Source organism: Echinops telfairi, unplaced genomic scaffold (assembly GCF_000313985.2).
Source record: "Echinops telfairi isolate 266 unplaced genomic scaffold, ASM31398v2 ScPeMD7_7469;HRSCAF=8507_0, whole genome shotgun sequence".
Taxonomy (NCBI): domain Eukaryota; kingdom Metazoa; phylum Chordata; class Mammalia; order Afrosoricida; family Tenrecidae; genus Echinops; species Echinops telfairi.
The window spans coordinates 48,131,907-48,140,591 of NW_022111372.1; the positions used below are offsets into that span (position 1 = coordinate 48,131,907).

The 8,685-nt window shown below is 50.4% G+C and overlaps 1 protein-coding gene across 1 annotated transcript in view; it reads right to left on the reverse strand.

Moving 5' to 3' along the window:
• MGAT1 (alpha-1,3-mannosyl-glycoprotein 2-beta-N-acetylglucosaminyltransferase) overlaps nt 1–6,910 on the reverse strand; it is a 17,209-nt gene extending 10,299 nt beyond the window's left edge. The window contains exons 1-2 of the mRNA XM_045284881.1: nt 6,825–6,910; nt 5,517–5,937 (exon numbers count right to left, since the gene is read on the reverse strand). The gene's annotated coding sequence lies outside the window, so the exon portion shown is untranslated. The remainder of the gene's footprint in view (nt 1–5,516; nt 5,938–6,824) is intronic.
• Between the last annotated feature and the right edge of the window lie 1,775 nt (nt 6,911–8,685).

An 8,685-nucleotide genomic window follows, 5' to 3' on the forward strand; every position in this document is an offset into this window, starting at 1 on the left:
GCATGCAGGGCTGGGCGTTCACCAGATGCGCTGTCCAGGCTCTAGAGACCAGCCGCTGCGCCCCTGCCAGGCTGCCAGCAGGAAGCCACGGAGTGGTGGGCACAGAGGGGCCGTGGTGCAGGGAATGAGAACAGAAACCAGGTGCCCAAAGAAAAACCAGAGAGGAAACACCTGCTGCCAGAACAGCCGACGGCCAGCTGTTGTTTCTTTTCTTTTTTTAAAGAAAATGAAAAATCTTTCTTCGGGTGGTGGGGCGCACAAGCTGCCCTGAGTAGGGTACAGAGAGGGGAGAAAGGCCTACCCCTGGGGCAGACCCACCAGGCCTGAGGAGGAAAGGAATCAATGGTAACCTTGGGTGGGGGGGGTTGAACACTTGTTGCTAGGTAGGTAGGGGCAGAAGAGAAGAAACCTGAGGGAGGAAGTTGTGGGAGGAGAGGGAGCTTTGATTCGGGATCCGCATGGATGAGAGGAATCTGCAACAGAGAACATGCTTGTACCTGAATCATGAGCAGAGTCTGAGAGGGCAGGTGGGAAACACAGGAGGCCAGGGGCTGGGAGCCCTGACTGGGGATCTGGAGATGGGGGGTGGGGGCAGCACCAGATCCAGAGGTTAGAACAGGTTTCCTTAGGCCACTCAGTGAAGGCCAGATAAATGCTAGAGGGCGAGCCATTTGCAGGCTCACAGAAGTGCTTGCTATTCTCCACCCTATTATCTGCATGGCCAGCCCTGCTTCCTCTTACCACGTCCCTCTCTGCAGAAGCCACACTACCACCACCACCACCTACCGCTCTCACCTGCTGACCTGGGAAGTGAGGGTGGAAAGCTGAGAAACGACTATCTGCGTAAGGATTTGAGGCCAGGGCCATGATGTGATCAGGACACACACATTCCGCAGTTCACATCCCATCCCACCCTGTGTTCCAGAGCCCCAGAGCAGCCCAGAACTGATGGACTTTGAGTGCTAACCCATTTCTGCCTGAAACCAGGAATTGTGCTGTGTTCTAGAGAAGCAAAGGGTGAAGCATGTCATAAAGGACCCTGCATAGAGTGAGGTGCTAAAACAAGATTAATTCCAGAAGGATAAGGGAGCACCAAAGAGATCTTGTGGTGGAGTGGAAAATGCACAAGGTCACCAGTTGGAACCCACCAGCCGCTCTGAGAAAGAAAGCTGAGGCTTTCTGCTCCTGTAAGGATTTCGTCTCAAAAACCCACCAGGGCAGTTGTACCCTGTCCTATAGGGTCTGAGGGAAAAAGACGGGGCTTTCCACTTCCATAAAGAGTTGCAGGCTTAGAAACTCATAGAGGCAGTTCTATCCTGTCCTATAGGGTCACTGAATCAAAATGACTCTGGCAGTTGAGTTTGGGGAAGGGACTACCAGGCACAGGCCTCTACATGCCAGACCCCCTTCCCACAGCCTCTCCATTAAGCCTCCTGACAGCTGTGCAGAGTACAAGAGTATCCCATTCAACAGCAGAGACCTTGCTGACGTCCCCAAGACCTAGTGAGGGGTAAGGCCAAGTTTTCAACTCAACTCTTCCTGACTCCCAAGCTGGTATTCATTCCCTCCTCTCTTGGGCTCCTGAGCACAAGTGCCCTCTGGGATGGTGCTGTGTGTCCAGCACAACAGGTGTCCAGTGAGGCAAAAGGGGAAGTCCTTATAGAAGCAGCAGGGGAACCCAGCACTGGACGACTAGAGTGAGAGAAATGCCTGGGCTGACACATCAGTGGAGCTGAAGTGTGTGTGTGTGTTGCTGCGTGTGCACGCCCATGTGTAAGTGTGTGTCTCCAAACTCCAACTTAGCTGACTGCATAGACAGTGATGAGAAACCGGAAGCCCACGCACATGTGCCAGCCAGCAGCTAGTGTCTCTGCACCTCTCCCCTCTCTCTGCTTTCTTATGAAGGGAGTTGGGGATTGTGAGTTTCCTGTATGTACACACTCAGTGTCAAGGCAACAGGGAAAATGATAACATTTCCTAAAAGTGTCAAAATAAGGAAACACTGGGGTGGACATTTAAGTACCAAGAGCTTCGATCACCCTCCAGGAAGAAGGGCATGGTGGGGCGCTGAAAGGTAGGGGTGGTTCAACCATCATATGAAGAGATGTGCGATGCCTCCTGGCCCTAACAGTCACCCTTCTCCACCTAAGGCAGTTCAGTGGGAGAACAGGAGGAGGAAATCTCTGGGCATCATAATGCCCAGCTCATTTCTACAATTCTTTGTTTACTTGGGAGGGCTCTAAGTATCAAGGCTAACAGGAAGACCTAAGAGTGGACAGTTCCTGGGTCACAGAGGGCTGGCCCAAGAAGGGGCCTGTTAAGAGAATGGTGACGGACTGAATGACTGGATGGAACCACGGGAAAATAGCTGTTATGAGAAGCAAGACGTTGGGGTAATGAGTACCAATTAGAAAAACAGGTCCAGAGTTCCGGTCATAGAGGCTTCGGTGTGGAGAAAGAAGGATAGAAACCAGGTACCAGAAGCTAGGATGCTAGGCGTGAGGCTGGGATTGGATTGCATAAAACTGGAAGAAATATAAGAATTGGGTTACAGGATAAGAGAGAAGTAGAAGGGACAACACTTCATCTTGCCCACCCTACATGCACTCAAAGGAGGATGGAAAAGAAGTGAAAATTGTTCCAGAAAATGTCACACCTGTAACCATGCCCAAGGCACCAGGATTTTCTCTTTTCTTTTTTTATAATTTGGAAACGATTCATGCTCTGAACTTTAAGAGATATTGGCTTGAAACCATCAGTAGGAGAAAACCAGCAAAGTTTTAAATCAGTGCTCTATTTTCCCCTAGCCCTCCCCACCCCCACCGTTCTTCACACTCCAGAGAGACCCAAAAGTTCAGCTCAGCAAGGTCAAAGAAAGAAGAAAAGGGTACAATGATCACTGAGGGACACGATGCCTGTGAAATGTAACTTGGTTAGTTGTTTACAATTCCTCTTGGAAGAAAGAAGGGTGTAAACAAAGTCAGTTAAAATGTCCACACAACTTTTGGTTAAGTCCATCATGGGTCCTCATTACGTGACTTAAACGCCACAAACTGCGGTGTCTGAGCAGAGTCCAGAGGACAGTGCCGTGGGATCCACACGCCTCTGTGAGAAGGGCTGGTGTCTGTCTAGAGGTCTGCCTTGTGGATGAGGCAGGCACAGGAGAGAACTGAGGTTTCCCGGGGAAGTTCCCGGGGAACGGAATGCCGCACAATAAGGGAGAAACATCTTACCAGAGAGGCTTTTTCACAGGGCAATGAATTCCTCTCTTGTGAAGTTTGCAGCAGAATCTAAATACGCCATGAAGCACCACAGTGCTAGGCAGGCGATGACAATGTCAGCCACTCCACACTCCTATCAAACTGGGGGAAAGAATCTCTGCTCTGTCCTCCTCAAAACAATGCCGTGAAGGAAAACTGGCACAACGGGCTGTTCTCTTTACATAATATAAGCACTACACAACTCTAACTGAGCCCTTTGGTACTTGGCGTGCTTAGAAGTATTCCTAGACACTTGCGCTACAGCATGTTCAGCGGTCCAATGAGGAAAGCCCCTGACACAGTGCGGGCTCCCAGAGATGGCCAGAGATGGCGGAGGCGGCACTGGGGTACTGCGCACAACCTCTGCCTCAGCAAATGACATTCTCGCCGGAAAACTGGCCCTTCTAAAGGGGCTTCCCAGGCATCAGCACCACAGGAGGAGGAAAAGCTCTAGACAGGTGACTATGCCTGTCTTGCAGCTATTGGCAAGGAAGGTGAAGGGAAGAACTGAGTCACAGACACAGGATCTGGGGCTTGCAAATGATCTCAGTCCTTATGACCAGCTTCCAGGGAGCGAGCAGATCCAGGTGTTAGTCAGCTGGTGAGAGGTGAAGATAGCATTCAGAAGACCATACCCTCTATGTCTCTAAATTCCCAACACTATGCTCCACCCTGGGTGGTCACTGAGAAAAGCAGGCGTTTTGACATAGGTAAAATGGGGTGCAAAGGAGTAGGCAGAACGTGAGAAGATAACTATCAACAAGTCTGATTTGCTTGGGGAATTCAGCCTGTGAAAATATAAAAGGTTAAGAGAAGTGAAAAGACTTGGCGATCTCCTCCCGTATGATTACATCTTAGGCAACACCAGGGAACAGGTCTACTCTGTCCTATAGGCTCCATATGAGTTGGAATGAACCTGTCAGCATACAGGTTCATCAATAAAGAGATGTCAGCCTGAACAAGACCAAAAAAGCTGTCATCTTAAAGTGCAGGCAGTCCCCATAAAGATTACATCCAAGAAACCCCTGGGGCACAGTTCTACTGTCACATGCGGTCACTAGCTACTCAGCAGCCCCTAACAGAGTAGAATGGCCCCAAAGCATACATCCTTGCGAGCAGGCTGGGTGGGACATCATGAGGAGCAGCTGTTAGATTTGAAGCACCGACCTTTAGGTTAGAAGCCAAGGTCTGTGAACAAAGCATCCCCAGGGCTCCAAACTTCGCTTCACTCCTCTTTAATCAGCTACCCTATAGTGAGTGTCACACTGTCAACTTCACTAGAGTCCCCTAGACAACACAGAAGCCAATACAGTATCTGGCAGAATCACCTCAGTGCAAATTTTCCTTGAGGTCAGTTTACCTCCTACAATTTGGCAACCCCAGTTAGTATGTAAGCAGCAACAGGAGATCCAGGCAGGCTTCTAGTTAAGGACATCTTCTAGGCTCTAGAAGTTCTAGAGCTGAGAGTTTTAGCAAGCACAATAATTCAATAAAAGAACTGGATTCTTAATTCAGAACTTTCCTCTATGTAGCAATTAAGCACATAACGTCAATCTTACTGTTCGATATAGACATGGCCCTTGTCAAAATCCCTCATTATTGCGCTTGTTCCTTTGAGGGGCTGGGAAAGGTTAGTTATCCCGTTTTGTGTCTGAAGGGACCACAGCAAGGGTTCATCAACATTATCTAGAGTTGTCAATTATCTAAGAAAGCCAGAGCTGGAACACACATCCTATGATTCCTAAACCTGTGTTCTGTTTCTCCATCCTCTCCAGGAGTTTCAGGGCCCAAGCTCCCCTAGAGGGGAAGGAGGAGGAGAGAGAACTTGGGAAGTTAATCTAAATCATCTTTTACCCTCCCCACCTGACAACCCTATTCAGTTAGCTCCCCAAAATAGAGCAGCCTGCCTTTGCATGGGTAATCCATCCCAGGGCTTTAGTACAAAATGACTTCGAAGCCTATTATCTCAGTGTTGGAAAAGCTCTTAGAGGTAATCTAGTCCAACCTCCCTTCAAAAGCCTAAATTCATTTCATCTTCTCCTTACAAGGTACCTCTCTTCCCTCAGTAAGGAGAGGTTGGGAACTGAGGGAACAAAGTGGTAGTGAAGCCTTATGCATGCTATCTTATCCAGGTAAGGGTCATCATCAGGAGACAGGAGATACCCTGACCTGAACAGTATCTTCTGTTATCCCACACCCACCACTTTCTACCAGGAACATCAAGACAACAAGTGGGAAAGGAGATAGATGTCTTACCTTGCTCCTCTCCTTTTAGTTGCTCCCCTAGAGATCATCAAACTCCTATGCAGACTCCATTTCCAATGCTCAGAGTCCCAAATTAGATCCACAAAAGGAAATGCAGTTCTCTCCTGTAATCCTGGTCCGAAGTCCATGAGTGGACCTAGACGGGGAGGAGTCTGGGGGGGAAGGGGTGTATCCAGGCCCCTCCCCTCCCCCCCTACTGCAAGCTTTTGTGTTGCTCCCAGGGGTCTGTTACATCCCTTCATCCAGCTGGCAAATTAAGCCTGAAGTCTGGTGGTGGACTGATCCCAGGTACTACCCCATCTCCTGCTCAGGGAGGGGCAGTTATCCACTGTTGGAACCGGCCCTTCTATCTTCTGCTCAGGATCATGAGGCCTTAAAACCGGCATGGCCCAGGAGGCTGGTTTCTGTTAACCTGTGGAATATTAAGCATTATGGCATATTCTCCAGTCTAGTAGACACCCAAAAAGATGTCGAGGACTTTCAAGTTCTTCTCCTGTCTCAATTACACACCTTGACTATGACCTAGCAAATAATAATGAAACCCTCCACTAAACACTAAAGTAATAATAGACCTGCTTCATTCACATATTGATATATACATATAGGGTTCAGGATTTTTAAAAGGATCGTGTATATTCCACTAAAAAAAGTAGCCGAGAGCACTAATTATGTGTGGAGACTCTTCTAAGAAACAGAAACGAAAGTCCTCCTGTCTAGAGACCCACATACTAATCACCTTACATCTTCCAAGCTTCTTAGTGTGTGCAGGGTTTTAAATGCCCAGCTCGCTCCAACTGAGCTAAAGCTATTCTGGATATTGGCACCTTCTACCTTCACTGCTGGTTCCCAATCCTTCAGCCCTCACCTCCTCTGCTCCCAAAACTATGCCAGGAATGTAATTCCCAATCCCTGTCAAACTCCTTCCCAAGGCCACTCCCGAGAGCACTCTCCTGGAATGTTTGAGGCCCGCGTCTGCCTGTAGTAGATCCAGTGTTCCCATTTCTCAGTCCAGGCGCCCACCTTTGTGACCCCCTCCCCACTAAGTTTATACACACACACACACACACACACACACACACACACACACACACTTCCTGTAGGGGCGTGGTGTGTACTTGATGACACCCCCCCACACACACACACTCCGTAAAAATTTAACTCCTCCCACCCTTCTCCCTCGAACCTAGTGCTGTGAGTACACGAGAAAGGGGGTGACACTGCGACCCTCCCTACTAGACTTCAACTCTCACCCCTGCACCGTACGGACGATCATCCCCCAATCCGCGCTAGGGTCGTTACCTGGATCCCGCCCGCCACCTTTCGGCTAGGAGCCTTGGCCCCACAGCCCAGGTCCGAGTGCGGTGCCCAGGCCGGGTCCCCACCACCGGCCTAGGCCCCACCCCCTCGACCCCCGGCGGCCTGGCCCTCCCCTCTCGCTCCCTTTCCCCTCCCACCATCCCCCGCAGCCACTTCCGCCAGCCATCCGGAAGTGAGCCTGCAACGACTGTCAACTCCCTACGTCCGGGCTCGGGCTTCGGCCCCACGCTCCCGCCCTGCATCACCGCCACTGCGAGCGGACGGGCGGTGTGTCCGGAGGGCGTGCAGTTGGTCTGTAGTCTCTGTTCACGGGACTTAAGATGCCGTGGGGGCAGAACCAGGCCTGGGGGAGCACGGAGGTGGGTGCGAGAAGGGGCGGAGCGGAGCCGGCACGGTCGAGCCGCGCGGGAAGAAGAGCGCATGCGCTTGGGCCCAGCTCGTCGCCCGTGTTGACGCGGGAGCAGGACGAGAAGGCGGGGTGCAGCGGGGCGGGCGGTGTCGCCGGCCCTCCCGTGGGGGCGGAGCCTACTGAGCAGCCCAGCCTGGATCCCTCTGCCCTGAGGTCGCCTAGCAACGACCTGCTTCACGGGGGGTGGGGGATTCTGGACAGCCCTTTCCAGGCTAGTTTCCTGGAAACGTCCATTCAGAAAGCACGCAGGCTGTGCTTCTCGTCCCTGTACTGAGAGCTCTGTGTAGCAATACTGGCAGAAATTAATTTGTTCCTCGCTTTTTGTTTTGCTTTCTTGTCACTCCGGAATGATGCACATTTTCCTCGGGTTTAAAAAGAGAGAGGGTGAGGCTGCTCATGAAATGAGTATTCCTTCCACCCAGGATAGCCCTTGAATAAGGATATATTCCGAGCTCTGCTAAGCACTTTACAGCTATTAGCTTATACTCACAGGTCTTGAAACCAGTGTCCAGCACCGGAGCCCATCTCTGTCAAACTACCCTGGCCACTTGAACTTGTTTTCTCTAAAAGATATCTTTACCACGCCTTCACATTGAACTCCCAAGTTCCCAAAAAATGCCTTGATTGTTTGATCTAAACCTGCCCTATTGGAATAACTTGCTCTTGAGTTCAGGTCGAATCCAAGGAGAGCCATCCCTAAGTTTTGAAGTTTATATGCCATCTCTGTAATGACATAGTCTGGAACCTTGCCTGGACTCTGGACAGTTACAGGTTGGGTTTCCCCAACCTTGTGTGAAGACTGGGACCTGAACTTCGCTCTGACTCATCTCTCAGTGTGGTTTCTCCAGAACACTCCCAACGCGGAAACTTTCAGTTCCCAGACTGTAACAGTTGCTGGGTTAGGAGTCTTGAAAAGATCCCCTTCCCCCACCCCACCACCCTCCACTACCTGCCTCCCACAACCCGGAGTTGAAAAAGCTACCATGAAATTAGAAACATTTTTAAAAGAAAGTCACATTTATGTTGCAACTTTGCTCAAATGTAACCAATCCACCAAATAAATACGTAATCTTCGTTTGGCTTCATTCCCTCATTTGCTCAAGCCAAGAAGCCAGAAGCCAGCCTTGACTGCTCTTTGCAGCACACCCTTCACCTGGCCTAAGCACACCCTACATCCGGCCTATCAAGAAAACCTATTGACTCTCCCATCCCTCATCTGCACAACCAGGTCAATCAATATCTTTCCCTCATCCCCAACTGGTAGCCTAGTCTCCACACAACAGCCAGGGGAATCCTGTCGGTTCTCTGCTTAGAATCCCATCGTGGGTCCTGAATCGCTTGGGGGTAAAAGCCATGTTCTTAAAATATCCTATGGGCCAGGGCTTGTGGCCCCATAAGACTCGACTGGAAAACACTCCTAAAGGCCAACAAACA